This window comes from Bombina bombina, chromosome 1 (genome assembly GCF_027579735.1).
Source record: "Bombina bombina isolate aBomBom1 chromosome 1, aBomBom1.pri, whole genome shotgun sequence".
Classification (NCBI taxonomy): Eukaryota; Metazoa; Chordata; class Amphibia; order Anura; family Bombinatoridae; genus Bombina; species Bombina bombina.
Genome location: NC_069499.1, coordinates 144,332,412 through 144,350,760, shown reverse-complemented (window position 1 = coordinate 144,350,760; position 18,349 = coordinate 144,332,412).

Sequence of the window (18,349 nt, the reverse complement as noted above, 5' to 3'; positions counted from 1 at the left end):
AGGACCACTTCTGCCGGCTTCATTGAGGACATCTTGCCGTTTGGATGAAGATTTCTCCCGGTAAGTGAATCTTCGGGAGTTAGTGTTAGGATTTTTTAAGGGTGTATTGGGTGGGTTTATTTTTTAGGTTAGGTCTTTGGGCAGCAATAGAGCTAAATGCCCTTTTAAGGGCAATGCCCATCCAAATACCCTTTTCAGGGCAATGGGGAGCTTAGATTTTTTAGTTAGGGAATATTTTGGGGGTTTGGTTGTGTGGGTGGTGGGTTTTACTGTTGGGGGGTGTTTGCATTTTTTTTACAGGAAAAAGAGCTGATTTCTTTGGGGCTTTTTTATTTTTAAAGGGGTATTAGATTAGGTGTAATTAGTTTAAAGATCTGTAATTTGTTTTTTATTTTCTGTAATTTAGTGTTTTGTTTTTTGTGATTTAGCTAATTTAATTTAATTTATTTAATTATAGTGTAGTGTTAGGTGTTATTGTAACTTAGGTTAGGTTTTATTTTACAGGTAAATTTGTATTTATTTTAGCTAGGTAGTTATTAAATAGTTAATAACTATTTAATAACTATTCTACCTAGTTAAAATAAATACAAACTTGTCTGTAAAATAAAAATAAACCCTAAGCTAGATACAATGTAACTATTAGTTATATTGTAGCTAGCTTAGGGTTTATTTTATAGGTAAGTATTTAGGTTTAAATAGGAATAATTTAGTTAATGATAGTAATTTTATTTAGATTTATTTAAATTATATTTAAGTTAGGGGGTGTTAGGGTTAGGGTTAGACTTAGGTTTAAAGGGTTAATAAATTTAGAATAGTGGCGGCGACGTTGGGGACGGCAGATTAGGGGTTAATAAATGTAGGTAGGGGGCGGCGATGTTGGGGGCATCAGATTAGGGGTTAATAAATATAATGTAGGTGGCAGCGATGTCCGAAGCGGAAAATTAGGGGTTAATAAGTATAATGTAGGTGGCGGAGATGTTAGGGGCGACAGATTAGGGGTTAATAATATTTAACTAGTGTTTGCGAGGCGGGAGTGTGGCGGTTTAGGGGTTAATATGTTTAATATTGTGGCGGCGATGTCCGGAGCGGAAGATTAGAAGTTAAAAGTTTTATTTTAGTGTTTGCGATGCGGGAGGGCCTCGGTTTAGGGGTTAATAGGTAGTTTATGGGTGTTAGTGTACTTTTAAGCACTTTAGTTATGAGTTTTATGCCACTACTGACTTTAGAATGCGTTACGGATCTTGTCGGTAGTGGCTGTACCGCTCACTTTTTGGCCTCCCAGGACAAACTCGTAATACCAGCGCTATGGAAGTCCCATAGAAAAAAGGCTTTATGAACTTTATGTAAGTCGGTTTGTGGTAAGCTCAACAAAGTGTGCGGGACACCTATACCTGCAAGTCCAGGAAGAAAAAATAGCCCTTGTGGAATGAGCTGTGATTTTCTCAGAAGGTTTCTGTCCAGCAGTCTCATATGCCAAGCGATTAACGCTCTTCAGCCAAAAGGAAAGTGAAGTAGCCATAGCTTTCTGACCCTTGCGTTTCCCAGAAAAGCAAACAAACAATGCAGAAGACTGATGAAAGTTCTTAGTTGCCTGCAAATAAAATGTTAGCACTCGCACAACATCCAGATTATGCAAAAAGCGTTCTTTGTGAGAAGAAGGATTAGGACACAAAGAAGGTACAACGATTTCCTGATTAATATTCTTTGGGCAGGCAACCAAACTTAGTACGCAGAACCACCTTATCAGAGTGAAATATAAGATAAGGGGATCACACTGTAAAGCAGAGAGTTAAGAAACTCTCCGAGCAGAGGAAATAGCAACAAGAAGAAAAAAACTTTCCAAGATAACATCTTAATATCTAAAGAATGCATAGGCTCAAACAGAGCCTGTTGTAAAACTTTAAGAACAAGGTTAAGACTCCATGGCCTGACAAAACGATTGAACGTCTGGCACATACACCAAGCACTTATGTAACAAACTAGACAATGCCGAAATCTAACCCTTTAGAGTACTTGCTGACAAACCCTTCTCCAGACCATCCTAGAGAAAGGACAAAATCCTAAGAATCCTTACTCTACTGAAAGAGTATCCTTTGGATTCACACCAATACAAGTATTTACGCCAGATCTTATGGTAATCCTGCAAGTCACAGACTTACGAGCCTGAATCAAGGTCTCAACGACCGAATCTGAAAATCCACGCTTAGATAAAACTAAGTGTTCAATATCCAAGCAGTCAGCTTCAGAGAAACGAGATTTGGATGAAGGAAGGGACCCTGAAGTAGAAGATCCTTCCTCAGAGGCAGTCTCCAAGGTGGAAAGGATGACATTTCCACTAGGTCTGCATACCAAATCCTGCGAGGCCACGCCGGGGCTATGATAATTACAGACGCCCTCTCCTGCTTGATTCTAGCAATGACTCTTGGAAGGAGAGTGAACAGAGAAAAAAGGTATGCTAGACTGAAGTTCCAAGGAACTGCCAGAGCATCGATCAGAAATGCCTGCGGATCTCTTGACCTCAAGCTGTATCTTGGAAACTTGGCATTCTGACGATAAGCCATGAGATCCAACTCCGGCTGCCCCCACTTGAGGGTCAAGCTGGAAAACACATACGAATTAAGTTCCACTCCCCGGGATGAAAAGTCTGTCTGCTCAGAAAATCCGCTTCCCAATAGTCCACTCCTGGAATGTGGATCGCAAAAAGACAGCAGTTGTGGGTCTCCCCCACTGAATAATTCGGGCCACCTCTGTCATGGCCAAGGAACTCTGAGTTCCCCCCTGGTGGTTGATGTAGGCCACTGAGGTTATGTTGTCCGACTGGAATCTGATAAACCGGGCTTAGGCTAACTGAGGCCAGGTGAGCATTGAAGATTGCTCTCAGCTCCAAGATGTTTATGGGCAGGACTGACACCTCCTGGGTCCATAAGCCCTGTGCCTTCAATGAGCCCCATACTGCTCCCCAACCTAGAAGGCTGGCATCCGTGGTCACAATCACTCAGGAGGGTCTGCGGAAGCAAGTACCCTGGGAGAGATTATCCTGAGAAAGCCACCATGAAAGAGTCTATTTACACCTGATCTAGATCTACACACGGAGACAGGTCCCCATAGTCACTGTTCTATTGTCTGACCATGCATAACTGCAGAGGTCTGAGATGGAACCGAGCAAACAAAATGATGTCCATGGAAGCGACCATCAGACCGATTACCTCCATACATTGAGCCCCTGACGGCTGTGGAGAGGACTGAAGGGCAAGACAAGAGTCGAAAATCTTTCTTTTTCTGACCTCCGTCAGAAAAATCTTCCTTAACAGAGAATCTATTATGGTCCCCAAAAATACGACCATTGTAGCTGGAGAACTTTTTTCCCGATTCGCCTTCTATCCGTGGGATCGAAGAAAAGACAACAAGATCTATGTATGAGATTCTGCTTGTTGAAAAGATGGCGTCTGAACCAGAATTTAGACCAAAAAGAAGGAAAGGCAACTGGTTAAAAACTAAAAAATACTTCTTTATTTCTTCCATTTAAAATCATGTCTTAAAAATTCCAAAAAACATGGCACAGACAGATAGACACGTCTAACATGTTTCGGCCCTGACTGGCCCTGAACCAGAATGTCGTCCAGATAAGGTGCCACTGCAATGCCCCGAGAACGAAGCACAGCTAAAAAATTCTGGGAGCTGTGGCAAGGCTGAACGGAAGGGCCACAAACTGGAAATGGTTGTCCAAAAAGGCGAATCTCAGAAACTTATGATGATCCCTGTGAATGGGAACATGAAGGTATGCATCCTTTAGGTCTATGGTTGCTATGAACTGACCCTCTTGTACCAAGGGAACAATGGAGCGTATAGTCTCCATCTTGAAGGATGGCACTCTGAGAAACTTGTTTAAACATTTTAGATCTAGAATTGGTTGAAAAGTTTCCTCCTTTTTGGGAACTACGAAAAGATTTGAGTAAAACTCCAGACCCCTTTCCTGAAAGGGAACTGGAACTATTATCCCCAGGGCAGCAAGGTCCTTGACACAATGTAAGAACACCTCTCTTTTTATCTGGTCTACAGATAATCTGGAGAGGAGAAACCTGCCTCTGGGAGGAAAAGATTTGAAGTCCATTTTGTATCCCTGGGAGACAATTTCCACCACCCAGGGATCCACTACAACTCTTATCCAAGCCTGGGAAAAAAAGAGAGAGTCTGCCCCTTACAAGATCCACTCCCAGATTGGGGGCCAACCCTTCATGCTGATTTGGAATCAGCTGAAGGCTTTTTAAATTGATTTCCCTTATTCCAGGACTGGTTGGGCATTCAGGAAGGCTTAGCTTGATCTTGCTTGGAGGAAGGGGAGTAAGACTTGCCTTTAAAGTTACGAAAGGAACAAAACTTACTCTGACGTCCCTTCTGCTTATTCTTTTTATCTTGAGGAAGGAAAGAACCCTTCCCTCCAGTAATATCTGAGATCATTTCCGCCAAACCAGGTCTAAACAAGGCCTTACCCTTGTAAGGAATAGCCATGAGCTTAGATTTAGATGAAACATCCGCAGACCAGGACTTCAACCACAAGGCTCTGTGGGCTAGGACCGCAAAACCAGAAATTTTGGCTCACAGTTTAATAACCTGTAAGGAAGCATCTGTAATGAAGGAATTGGCTAACTTGAGAGCCTTAATCCTGTCCTGGATCTCATCAAGAGGGGTATCCGTCTGAAGAGATTCAGAAAACGCATCAAACCAGTAACCTGCAGCGCTGGTAACAGTGGCGATACACACCGCAGGTTGCCATTGTAGACCCTGGTGGACATACATCTTTTTTAGTAAAGCCTCCATTTTTTTATCCATTGGATCTGTAAAAGAACAACTATCCTCTATGGGAATAATAGTCCTCTTGGCCAAAGTGGAGATCGCTCCTTCTACCTTAGGAACCGTCTGCCACGACTCCTTAATAGAATCCGCTATAGGAAACATCTTCTTAAAAATAGGAGATGGAGAAAAGGGGATACCAGGTCTTTCCCCTTCTCAAGCAATAATTTCCGCAGCACAGTCAGGAATTGGAAATCCTCCACTGCGGATGGAATATCAAAGTATTTGTTCAATTTACTAGACTTTTTAGGATTGACTACAATAGTCGGAGACATACAAAGTAGCCAAAACCTCCTTACAGTAAGTAATAAGCGAAGGTGTTCTAGCTTAAATCTGAAGGATACCACTTCAGCATCAGAAGAAGGAATTACACTGTCTGAGTCTAAGATTTCCACCTCAGATGCTACCGACATGTCTTCTTCCTCAGGCTTATGGGAAGGGACACTCTGGATAGCCAGAACTTGATCAGAAACCTTACTAACTGTTTCCTTAAAGTTCCTTTTACGCCTTCCCTGCAACATGGGGAAAGCTGGCAAGGCCTCAGATACCGCAAGGGATACCTGGGAAGCAATGTCTTGTAGAGAAAATCCTACAGGATTGCAAGAGGAAACACAGGGCACTGTATGTGAAGACTGAAAAAGTTGGGACGCTTGAGGAGAAAGCTGTGGCATATCTGCAACAGGAGACTCCTGAACAGCATTTACCTGTGATAATGGTGGCTCATGGTCAAATATTTTCTCTCTATAACTTTAAGTTCTCTCAGTGCATGAGGAACAAAAAGGAACTGGGGGTTTCACCTGAGCATCAAAACATAACTGACAAGCAGCAACTTCGTCTGGGATAATGGTTTCAAAAGCCATCCATCTTATGTAATAAATAAGGATAAAGTGTAAAAATTATTTATTTGAAAATAAAAAAAAATGTGTTCTGTGTCTTTAAATAGAAATGTGTGTTAGCGCAACAAACCACATAGACCTCAGGCTACCTATACACCTCAGTAGCTTTACTGAGGTGCCTACCTGTCCTGCAGCTCATTTTCAAATACATAGCAGTTACAGAACCCTAACTGCCGAAAAATACGGCTTACAACAGTAATCTCCATGACCAAAAGTTAAAGTATAAAAACTACTATAACACACTGAGCCACCATAAATTAACTCAATGCCCAAACTGCCTAAAAGAAACCCCAAACATGGAGGTTTAATAAAGTCCCATATTAAATAAGACAGCTTTTAGCTGTGACAAGTGCCAGCAATCTCCTTGCAAAAGAAAATTAAAATGGCACTTACCTGAAATTGCTGTCCGGCAGCAGGACAACTCACCTATTTTGAGAGCGTACAGCACCTCACATGGACCTGTGAAGAGAGAAAAACTGAGTAAACCTACTGAGGTTTTCTAGTTAGGGCAGCAGATTCTTGAGAAAACGCAGTGAGGATTGCACCTCACAAATTCTCAAGTGCTCAAAAGCCACCACTGCCCTACTGAAGAGACTGATGTGGACTATTGAGGAAAAAAAAACAGATGGCTACTGAGCAACAGAAAAAAGGTTATTTATTCCAATAAAAAAATAGACATATTAGTGAAAAAAAGACACAACAAACAATGGAAGGAAACAGCGATCTTACATGTTTCACGCACACTTGCGCTTAATCATAGATGCTGAATACAAGTAGGGACAGCTGTTGTATTTAAAGGGGCAGCACACCAATGGAATGTTTAGTCTGTTTAGGTGATATAATTGATAGGTATCACACAGACATCCAATTAATTAGTAGAGTATGTGGCCACAGTAAATACAACAGATCAGATTAAAAACATACTCAGTATACTTGTGAATGAAAGGCAATACCTGGCATATAATGTTGGTAAAAATAATAATATAATATCAATATATTTAAATGTGTATGTTAGTATGAAAACATCATTTATGTAAGAACTTACCTGATAAATTCATTTCTTTCATATTGGCAAGAGTCCATGAGCTAGTGACATATGGGATATACAATCCTACCAGGAGGGGCAAAGTTTCCCAAACCTCAAAATGCCTATAAATACACCCCTCACCACACCCACAATTCAGTTTAACGAATAGCCAAGCAGTGGGGTGATAAAGAAAGGAGTAGAAAACATCAACAAAGGAAATTTGGAAATAATTGTGCTTTATACAAAAAATCATAACCACCATAAAAAGGGTGGGCCTCATGGACTCTTGCCAATGTGAAAGAAATGAATTTATCAGGTAAGTTCTTACATAAATTATGTTTTCTTTGATGTAATTGGCAAGAGTCCATGAGCTAGTGACATATGGGATATCAATACCCAAGATGTGGAGTCTTCCACTCAAGAGTCACTAGAGAGGGAGGGAATAAAAATAAAAACAGCCATATTTCGCTGAAAAAATTAATCCACAACACAAAAAAATAAGTTTATTTTCATTTTTGAAAGAAAAAAACTTAAATCAAAAAGCAGACGAATAAAACTGAAACAGCTGCCTGAAGAACTTTTCTACCAAAAACTGCAGAAGCAAATACATCAAAACGGTAGAATTTAGTAAATGTATGCAAAGAGGACCAAGTCTCCGCTTTGCAAATCTGATCAACTGAAGCTTCATTCTTAAAAGCCCACGAAGTGGAGACTGATCTAGTAGAAAGAGCTGTAATTCTCTGAGGCGGGGCCTGACCCGACTCCAAATAAGCTTGATGAATCAAAAGTTTCAACCAAGAAGCCAAGGAAATAGCAGAAGCCTTCTGACCTTTCCTAGGACCAGAAAATAAAACAAATAGACTGTAAGTCTTCCTGAAATCTTTAGTAGCTTCCACATAATATTTCAAAGCTCTTACCACATCCAAAGAATGTAAGGATCTCTCCAAAGAATTCTTAGGATTAGGACACAAGGAAGGGACAACAATTTCTTTACTAATGTTGTTAGAATTCACAACCTTAGGTAAAAATGTAAAAGAAGTCCGCAAAACTGCCTTATCCTGATGAAAAATCAGAAAAGGAGACTCACAAGAAAGAGCAGATAGCTCAGAAACTCTTCTAGCAGAAGAGATAGCCAAAAGGAACAACACTTTCCAAGAAAGTAGTTTAATGTCCAAAGAATGCATAGGCTCAAATGGAGGAGCCTGTAAAGCCTGATAAATTCATTTCTTTCATATTGGCAAGAGTCCATGAGCTAGTGACATATGGGATATACAATCCTACCAGGAGGGGCAAAGTTTCCCAAACCTCAAAATGCCTATAAATACACCCCTCACCACACCCACAATTCAGTTTAACGAATAGCCAAGCAGTGGGGTGATAAAGAAAGGAGTAGAAAACATCAACAAAGGAAATTTTGAAATAATTGTGCTTTATACAAAAAATCATAACCACCATAAAAAGGGTGGGCCTCATGGACTCTTGCCAATGTGAAAGAAATGAATTTATCAGGTAAGTTCTTACATAAATTATGTTTTCTTTGATGTAATTGGCAAGAGTCCATGAGCTAGTGACATATGGGATATCAATACCCAAGATGTGGAGTCTTCCACTCAAGAGTCACTAGAGAGGGAGGGAATAAAAATAAAAACAGCCATATTTCGCTGAAAAAATTAATCCACAACACAAAAAAATAAGTTTATTTTCATTTTTGAAAGAAAAAAACTTAAATCAAAAAGCAGACGAATCAAACTGAAACAGCTGCCTGAAGAACTTTTCTACCAAAAACTGCAGAAGCAAATACATCAAAACGGTAGAATTTAGTAAATGTATGCAAAGAGGACCAAGTCTCCGCTTTGCAAATCTGATCAACTGAAGCTTCATTCTTAAAAGCCCACGAAGTGGAGACTGATCTAGTAGAAAGAGCTGTAATTCTCTGAAGCGGGGCCTGACCCGACTCCAAATAAGCTTGATGAATCAAAAGTTTCAACCAAGAAGCCAAGGAAATAGCAGAAGCCTTCTGACCTTTCCTAGGACCAGAAAATAAAACAAATAGACTGTAAGTCTTCCTGAAATCTTTAGTAGCTTCCACATAATATTTCAAAGCTCTTACCACATCCAAAGAATGTAAGGATCTCTCCAAAGAATTCTTAGGATTAGGACACAAGGAAGGGACAACAATTTCTTTACTAATGTTGTTAGAATTCACAACCTTAGGTAAAAATTTAAAAGAAGTCCGCAAAACTGCCTTATCCTGATGAAAAATCAGAAAAGGAGACTCACAAGAAAGAGCAGATAGCTCAGAAACTCTTCTAGCAGAAGAGATAGCCAAAAGGAACAACACTTTCCAAGAAAGTAGTTTAATGTCCAAAGAATGCATAGGCTCAAATGGAGGAGCCTGTAAAGCCTTCAGAACCAAATTAAGACTCCAAGGAGGAGAAATTGATTTAATGACAAGCTTAATACGAACTAAAGCCTGTACAAAACAGTGAATATCAGGAAGTATAGCAATCTTTCTGTGAAAAAAAAACAGAAAGAACGGAGATTTGTCCTTTCAAGGAACTTGCAGACAAACCCTTATCCAAACCATCCTGAAGGAACTGTAAAATTCTAGGAATTCTAAAAGAATGCCAGGAGAATTTATGAGAAGAACACCATGAAATGTAAGTCTTCCAAACTCTATAATAAATCTTCCTAGAGACAGATTTACGAGCTTGTAACATAGTATTAATCACTGAGTCAGAGAAACCTCTATGACTTAGAACTAAGCGTTCAATTTCCATACCTTCAAATTTAATGATTTGAGATCCTGTTGGAAAAACGGACCTTGAGATAGTAGGTCCGGCCGTAACGGAAGTGGCCAAGACGGGCAACTGGACATCCAAACCAGATCTGCATACCAAAACCTGTGTGGCCATGCTGAGCCACCAGCAACACAAAAGACTGTTTCATGATGATTTTGGAGATCACTCTTGGAAGGAGAACTAGAGGCGGGAAGATGTAAGCAGGTTGATAACACCAAGGAAGTGTCAGCGCATCCACTGCTTCCGCCTGAACATCCCTGGACCTTGACAGGTATCTGGGAAGTTTCTTGTTTAGATGAAAGGCCATGAGATCTATCTCTGGAAGCCCCCACATCTGAACAATCTGAGAAAACACATCTGGATAGAGAGACCACTCCCCTGGATGTAAAGTCTGGCGGCTGAGATAATCCGCCTCCCAATTGTCCACACCTGGGATATGCACCGCAGAGATTAGACAGGAGCTGGAATCCGCCCAGGCAAGTATCTGAGATACTTCTTTCATAGCTTGGGGACTGTGAGTCCCACCCTGATGATTGACATAAGCCACAGTTGTGATATTGTCTGTCTGAAAACAAATGAATGGTTCTCTCTTTAGCAGAGGCCAGAACTGAAGAGCCCTGAGAATTGCACAAAGTTCTAAAATATTTATTGGTAATCTCGCCTCTCGAGATTTCCAAACCCCTTGTGCTGTCAGAGATCCCCAAACAGCTCCCCAACCTGAAAGACTCGCATCTGTTGTGATCACAGTCCAGGTTGGTAGAACAAAAGAAGCCCCTTGAACCAAACAATGGTGATCTATCCACCATGTCAGAGAGTGTCGTACATTGGGATTCAAGGATATTAATTGTGATATATTTGTATAATCCCTGCACCATTGATTCAGCATACAAAACTGTAGAGGTCTCATGTGAAAACGAGCAAAGGGGATCGCGTCCGATGCTGCAGTCATGAGACCTAAAACTTCCATGCACATAGTCACTGAAGGGAATGACTGAGACTGAAGGAGCCGGCATGCTGCGACCAATTTTAAACGTCTCTTGTCTGTTAGAGACAGAGTCATGGACACTGAATCTATCTGGAAGCCTAAAAAGGTGACCCTTGTCTGAGGAATCAAGAAACTTTTTGTTAAATTGATCCTCCATCCATGTTTCCAAAGAAACAACACTAGTTGATTCGTGTGAGATTCTGCAGTATGTAAAGACTGAGCTAGTACCAAGATATCGTCCAAATAAGGAAACACCGCAATACCCTGTTCTCTGATTACAGATAGTAGGGCACCCAGAACCTTTGAAAAGATTCTTGGAGCTGTTGCTAGGCCAAATGGAAGAGAAACAAATTGGTAATGCTTGTCTAGAAAAGAGAATCTCAGAAACTGAAAGTGTTCTGGATGAATCGGAATATGAAGATATGCATCCTGCAAGTCTATTGTGGACATATAATATCCTTGTTGAACAAAAGGCAGAATAGTCCTTATAGTCACCATCTTGAAAGTTGGTACTCTTATATAACGATTCAAAATTTTTAGAGCCAGAACTGGTCTGAATAAATTTTCTTTCTTTGGTACAATGAATAGGTTTTGAATAAAACCCCAAACCTTGTTCCTGAGGAGGAACTGGCATGATTACCCCTGAAGACTCCAGATCTGAAACACACTTCATAAAAGCCTGAGCTTTTACTGGATTTACAGGGATGCGTGAGAAAAAAAATCTTCTCACAGGAGGTCTTACTTTGAATCCTATTCGATACCCTTGAGAGACAATGCTCTGAATCCAGTGATTTTGGACAGATCTTATCCAAAAATCCTTGAAAAACCTTAATCTGCCCCCTACCAGCTGGCATGAGGGCCACACCTTCATGCGGATTTAGGGGCTGACTTTGGTTTCCTAAATGGCTTGGATTTATTCCAATTTGAGGAAGGCTTCCAATTGGAAGCAGATTCCTTGGGGGAAGGATTGAGTTTTTGTTCTTTATTCTGACGAAAGGAACGAAAACGGTTAGAAGCCTTAGATTTACCCTTAGGTTTTTTATCCTGAGGCAAAAAAACTCCTTTTCCCCCAGTGATAGTTGAAATAATAGAATCCAACTGAGAACCAAATAAATTATTACCTTGGAAAGAAAGAGATAGTAATCTAGATTTAGATGTCATATCAGCATTCCAAGATTTAAGCCACAAAGCTCTTCTAGCTAAAACAGCTAAAGACATGGATCTAACATCAATTTTGATAATATCAAAAATGGCATCACAAATAAAATGATTAGCATGTTGCAGTAAGCGAACAACGCTAGATATGTCAGAATCCAATTCGTGTTGCGCTAAATTTTCCAACCAGAAAGTTGATGCAGCCGCAACATCAGCCAAAGAAATAGCAGGTCTGAGAAGATGACCTGAATATAAATAAGCCTTCCTTAGATAAGATTCAAGCTTCCTATCTAAAGGATCCTTAAAGGAAGTGCTATCTTCCATAGGAATAGTGGTATGTTTAGCAAGAGTAGAAATAGCCCCATCAACTTTGGGGATTTTTTCCCAAAACTCTATAGATTTTGCTGGTAAAGGATACAATTTTTTAAACCTTGAAGAAGGAATAAAAGAAGTACCTGGCTAATTCCATTCCCTAGAAATCATATCAGAAATAGCCTCAGGAATGGGAAAAACCCCTGGGGAAATCACAGGAGGTTTAAAAACAGCATTTAAACGTTTATTAGACTAAACGTCAATAGGACTGGTTACCTCAATAGCCAAAGTAATTAACACTTCTTTTAATAAAAGCCTTACTCTATTTTAAATAAATAAGTAGATTTGTCAGTGTCAATGTCTGAGGAAGGATCTTCTGTTTCAGATAGATCCTCATCAGAAGAGGATGAATTATTATGTTGTTGGTCATTAGAAATTTCATCAGCTAAATGAGAAGTTTTAAAAAACCTTTTACGTTTATTAGAAGGTGGAAATGCAGACAAAGCCTTCATAATAGAATCAGAAACAAATTCTTTAAAATTTACAGGTATATCATGCACATTAGAAGTTGAAGGAACTGCAACTGGCAATATACTATTACTGATGGAAACATCATGACAACTATTACAAATGACATTCGGTGGAATAATTTCTACAACTTTACAACAAATGCACTTAGCTTTGGTAGAACTAATGTCAGACAGCAATGTTCCAGCAGAAACTTCTGAGGCAGGATCAGATTGGGACATCTTGCACAATGTAAGAGAAAAAACAACATATAAAGAAAAATTATCTATTTACTTATATGACAGTTTCAGGAATGGGAAAAAATGCAATAGCATAGGCCTCTGAAAGCAAAAAGCAAGAGGCAAACAAACAAGTGGTATTGAAATAATGTAAAAAAAAAAGTCTTTTTTGTTGCAAAAAATGACCGGAAATGACACACTTGCGTCACTAATGACGCCGCCGCGTGAAAGGTCTCGTTGTCACGTATGACGCCGGAAATGATGAAGTTGTGTCATAAACGTACTTTTTCGCGCCAAAAAATTTTCGTGCCAAGAATGACGCAATAAAGTTTAGCATTTGACGCACCCACGGGCCTAATACCCGCAATTACAAGAAGTAGTCAGTTGAAAAAAGACTAAACCCCAGGTAAGAAATAAATTTCTTAAAAATGTTTACATTCCCAAATATGAAACTGACAGTCTGCAGCAAATATAAGTACAATACATATATTTAGAACTTTATATAAATGCATAAAGTGCCAAACCATAGCTGAGAGTGTCTTAAGTAATGAAAACATACTTACCAAAAGACACCCATCCACATATAGCAGATAGCCAAACCAGTACTAAAACAGTTATTAGTAGAGGTAATAATGGATATACTGAGCAATTTTGTTTGGCAGGCAGGTTACAAGTGGGTCACAGTTGACGCCGCATCCTTATATTCTTCTATACCTCATGTACATGGATGCCGGGCCTTGGAATTTTTCTTGGGTAAAAATACATCTTACTAAGATAAGATAAAACAGTTTATTGTTGAGGTTGTAGAAACACCATACTTCATGCCACCTCATGCCATCCCCAGCATCTAGTCAGATCCATCCCCAGAAGCCAATTTATCAGGCTTAGACGCAATGCCAGTACTTTAGAAAACTATATTCAAGGTGGCAATGAACTTATTGTGAGATTAAAAGCCAGAGGATATAATGATAGAGAGTTACACAAAACCTTTGAGGAGATAAAGGATTGGAAACCTCACTGCAGGGGACAGTCTCCCAAAATAGACAATACTAATGGTTTAGTTGCTTTTAGGATGGGAATTAACAATGCTAATACCAGCAGGAGTAATAATAAAAACTATTTAGATGAACGAAGCATTGTCTTTTCAACTCAGTTTTCTCCCCAATACAACTCCATATGCAGTATTGTTAAAAAGCACTTACATATATTGAAGGGTGACGACGCCTTGCAGCCTTATGTCAAGGAATGTAGATTTGTTGTTAAAAAGCCACCTACATTAGCTTCTAAGCTTTCCCCCAGTTTAGTTAACTCTAAGACTAAATCTAACGATAACTGGCTCAGGGGTATAGGTAATTTCAGGGCACACCTTTCAAATTGCCTTACTTGCGAGACTATGGATTATACCAAAAGGTTTTGCAGTAAAGTTACAGGTGAATTTTTTTAGATGGATTTCTATGCCACATGTCTTAACAATTATATAGTGTATCTACTGGATTGCCAATTTTGTGGAGCCCAATATGTGGGACAGTCGACTAGAACCCTCAAGGATCGAGCCAGAGAGCATCTTAGAGATATAAAGACTCGGCTGTAGCAAAACATTTTAATCTTTTTCATTTTACAAATGTACCTAGCATCAAAATTAAGGTCATTGACCTAGCAAGAACCCCATATAGAGGGGGAGATATATCTAAAGTCTTAGACAGGAAAGAACTATTTTGGATTTACAAATTAAAAACCAGGTCACCCTTGGGAATGAATTTAGAATGGGATATGAGATATTATGTTGACTAGATAAATACCACTGAATATATGGAAAGTTATACATATATTTTCATATTAGTATATATTTTAACATATTTTCTAGCTACATTATCAATTTCCTTCTTATAGCTTCTGCATCATAACTATTTCTTTGTGTTTTATGAATATCTCGACAATCCCATTGTGATAATCTATTGTTGTATCTTTACACACTAATGTTTATAGATCTATAAATGTATATGTATGTGGGTATATATATATTTTTATACTTTTTTTTCATATACTTTTTCACATACATAGATACATAGATTTTATTTCACTAATGGGGTTAATCCAAGATTTTAAGTACCTACCTATTTATTTATTTATTTATACATAAATACCATTATCTATTAACCTATGGCATATTGGTATCATATCAATGAGCTTTGTTTGAATTAATTGAGTTTTTTTATTTTTAATTCTCGCATGCATTTATTGACAGTAACTATGCCATTTGTATATAATAGTTCATATAAGATCTGTGTTTAGGTTACTTACATTGTCATTGTCTCATGAAATATAATCTCTAATTTATTTATTGTAGTTTCTTATTGCAATCAATTCTTTTTGGATCTTCTGTGTCATTTTGTCAATTTGGTAGATATGCTTATATAATCTTATGTGTTGATTGTAGACAAACTTATTTATATTAATATTTATATTGATGTTTATAACCTATAGATTGCACTCTGTGACACTTTATTCCCAATAGAATTGCTGCTATTTCCATCTGTTTCTGTTTCCTGTTTTTTAAATTATGCATTTTGTTTTTGTAATCCATTTTTTAATGATGTTTACAAATATATTTATATTTCATACTAACATACGCATTTAAATATATTGATATTATGTTATTATTGCCATTATGTGCCAGGTATTGCCTTTCATTCACAAGTATACTGAGTATGTTTTTAATCTGATCTGTTGTATTTACTGTGGCCACATACTAATTAATTGGATGTCTGTGTGATACCTATCAATTATATCACCTAAACAGACTAAACATTCCATTGGTGTGCTGCCCCTTTAAATACAACAGCTGTCCCTACTTGTATTCAGCATCTATGATTAAGCACAAGTGTGCGTGAAACATGTAAGATCGCTGTTTCCTTCCATTGTTTGTTGTGTCTTTTTTTCACTAATATGTGTATTTTTTATTGGAATAAATAACCTTTTTTTCTGTTGTTCAGTAGCCATCCGTTTTTTCCTCAATTGCCTTTGCGGTAGTCCTCCACTTTTTGGGTTGGCTCCACACACCCCTTTTTCTTTGAGTTGATCTGCCCCTCTTCCCTCTACCCGGCGGAAGCTTACAGCAGCAGCACTCCTCTTTCTACTTATGTGGACTAGGCTAGACCCCAGAAAAGAACAGAGTAAGCTTACTCCGCAAAAAAATCTTGATTGAAGAAAACTTCTCATCAGACACCTAAACTTCACCTCCTCCTTGCACTACAGGCAAAGAGAATGACTGGGGGGTTGTGGGTAGGGTAGTGATATTTAACAGCTTTGCTGTGGTGCTCTTTGCCTCCTCCTGCTGGCCAGGAGTGAAATTCCCAACAGTAATTGATGATGATCCGTGGACTCACCATGTCATTAGAAAGAAAGGGGCACCCCTGAAGATGTCCACCTCTGTAAGTCAAGTCCTTCTTAAAAGGAGCCCATTGTCTTCTAAAGAGCAAGAGACAAATGTTGTCAAATCACATATTCAAAAACAAAGTCAAAACTGATACAATAGTTGCAAAAAAGCAGCCATGATAGGAAAAAGTCTAAAGAACAAGGAAACACAAAAACATAAATGCAGGTTTTCACTAGAGAGAGAGTGTTATTGGGGCTTAAAATTTCAAGTTCTTAACTAGCCAGGCCAAAATGTTATTCTCCAATAATCCTACCCATTACCTGTCACCCCAACCCACTACCCCACATTCTCTTTTCATAAGTTTAGCCATTAGCCATCGGCCGCTAGCAGGAGGTGTCAATCAACCTGATCATCCTGATCGTAGCTTATGACCGCTGCTTCTTAACTTTTTTTTCAGCGAGCTGGAAACTTCGGGGGTAGAAAGCAGCATCCGCTGCTTGTTAAATCTACCCCTTTCTGTCCATTCTCTCATATGATGCAAAGTTTTGCAAACTAGGGCATGTTCAATCTAAGGCAGCAGGGACATGAAATAAATCTGTTTAGTTTCCAATTTGATTTTTTTAATTCCCCTAATTTGCAACCTTACTAGGATATCTAAAAGCAAAATTGTCTGTCCACAACAAAATCTCCTAATCTCCATTTTGTTGCTAAACTTTTAATGCACAGAGCTCAAACACTCCCACCTAAATTCATAAATGCTACTTAATTGGTACTGACAACCAATCGGCCTTCTCTATTTCCATATGGCCTCCTCTCATTTTGTATTGCCCCCAGACCTAAATTCAGCCAGATCAGGGCCCTACTTATCTCACATAATCCGCACTCCTGTTGATAATGCCTCTCCCCTCTTCATCTCAATGTCACCTGTGCTTCTTCTCACCGCCTCCACACCTAAGCAAATGCGTTCCACCTTCATGGCGACACTCCACCTTCAAGTGTTCTGTACAATGAAACAGAGCATATGTAGGCCTCCCAATATTTCCTGGCTATTATCTAGGACTGGGAAACAGGGTCATTGTGTTCTGTGGGTGGAATGTTGTATGTGCAGTGGATGTGAGTGCAGTCAAGGCAGTCCTGTGTATAGCTGGGCTTTAATAGGAGAGGCAGAAGAACAAATTACTGGATGGTTAGAAGTTTTTGAGTAAAAATGGAACATTGCTTTTTTTTGTTAGCAGAATGGGGTCTCCAGGAGAATTTTCTGAGGACCTTATGCGAACCCTGATCTGCTATCGTCCTACCACGAATTTAAGCAATATTTATAAATAAAAGTTCACTTTGGTTTAATCAAAAGGTTATTTTTTTTGCTGGTCATATGAAATGACTCACTCACAAAGGCTTAGCTTTGGAATACAGAATGGAAATCTGTCTTTTTGCCTTTTTTTTAACAATGAGTGGCATAAAACGGTTAATAGTAAACTGTAGAGCGTCGGATTAGAAATTGTATCATGTATTTAGCAGACGAACATCATCCTTCAAATTATCATTCCATTTGTATCCTTGTTCAGAACCATTCTGATATTTTATGTGTTGAATCAATATATAAGCTCTCAGTTATCTATAATTGCAAAAATTGATTTCTATGGTCTATTATATTTTACAGACAACCAGAACAGATCTCTGAAAAGCACTGAATATTTTCTTCAGTGCTTAAGGGGAAACTATAATCAGACTTCAACAACAGCAACATCTGCTTAATTATACTTGTTTTGTAGATTTTAAACCCTAAAGTTGAAGGAGTTATTAAGACATCAAATGAAATAGTAGAGAAAACATTATATGACTGAGTGTATTACCCTGCACTGCCGTGTCTTCAAAGGAAGACGAATATAAAGCACTTAAAAAAAAGCCAAAAGCTCGCATACAAATTTATTCAATGTGTCACCATTTTAATTTAGCCTGTACAATATTTACACACCTAAGCACTTCTATTATAAAGCTGCCATGGGTCCTGTAATCATTTATTTCATACTTCATTTCATTGTGGTGCAATTATCTGGCCAAAAAAAGATTCACTAGACAAAGAACGCCAAAGCAAACCAGTTGACTGTAAATATTTATCATGTCTCTTCTCACTTCACCTCTCTTTTTCCCAAAAGATACCTACCTGCTTTTTTCTCATTTAATGTTTCCCTGAATCAAA